Source organism: Arachis duranensis, chromosome 3 (genome assembly GCF_000817695.3).
Source record: "Arachis duranensis cultivar V14167 chromosome 3, aradu.V14167.gnm2.J7QH, whole genome shotgun sequence".
Taxonomy (NCBI): Eukaryota; Viridiplantae; Streptophyta; class Magnoliopsida; order Fabales; family Fabaceae; genus Arachis; species Arachis duranensis.
Window position 1 is genome coordinate 54863298 of NC_029774.3, and position 1185 is coordinate 54864482.

The following is a 1185-nucleotide window of genomic DNA, read 5'->3' on the forward strand; positions in this document are numbered from 1 at the left end:
ATAGCTTTTACAGCATTCAACTTGAACTCATCCTCATTGACTCTCAGGGTTACTTTCCCTTTTTGTACATCAATAAGAGTTTGTCCAGTTGCTAGGAAAGGTCTTCATAGAATGAGAGTTGCACTCTTGTGCTCCTCCATTTCCAGCACCACAAAGTCAGTTGGAAAGGCAAATGGCCCAACCTTGACAATCATGTCCTCTATTATGCCTGATGGATATTTAATGGAGCCATCAGCAAGTTGGAGGCATATCCGGGTTGGTTTGAGTTCTCCAGTCAACCCAAGCTTTCTGATAGTGGATGCAGGTATTAGATTAATGCTTGCTCCAAGATCACATAGGGCTGTCTTGGTGCAAGCACCTTCTAATGAGCATGGTATCAGTGCAAGCACCTTCTAGTGTGCATGGTATCATAAAGCTTCCTGGATCTTGAAGCTTTTCTGGTAAGCTTTTCAGAATGACTGCACTGCATTCTTCAGTGAGAAATATTTTTTCAGTTTCTCTCCAATCCTTCTTATGACTTAAGATCTCTTTCATGAATTTAGCATAAGAAGGTATTTGCTCAAGTGCCTCTGCAAATGGAATCTTTATTTCAAGAGTCCTTAGATAGTCTGCAAAGCGGGCAAATTGCTTATCCTGTTCTGCTTGGCGAAGTTTCTGAGGATAAGGCATTTTGGCTTTATATTCTTCAACCTTAGATGCTGTAGATTTATTCCTTACAGAAGTGGTTGAAGAAGCCTTGTTAGAGGGATTACTGTCAGCACTCTCAGGTGTCTGATCTTCCCTAGGCGTCTGAACGCCAGGATTGGGTGGAAAATGGGCGTTTAACGCCAACTTTTCCCCCTTTTCTGGCGTTTGAACGCCAGAACTGGGCAGGGAATGGGCGTTTAATGCCAGCTTTCCCTCCTTTTCTGGTGTTTGAACGCCAATAGCATTCCTCTCTGGGCTCTTACTGTCCTCAGAGGGATTTTGAACAGTGGTTTGGTTATCCTCTGTCAATTGTTCCTTGTTTGGCTTTTTGCTACTTTGAGCAGTGTTATTCAATGTTTTCCCACTCCTCAGTTGAACTGCTTGGCATTCCTCTATTATCTGTTTAGATATCTGCTGTTTTGCTTGATTCAACTGCAGTTCTATGTTTTTGTTAGCAACTTTAGTTTCATGGAGCATCTCTTTAAATTCTGCTAACTG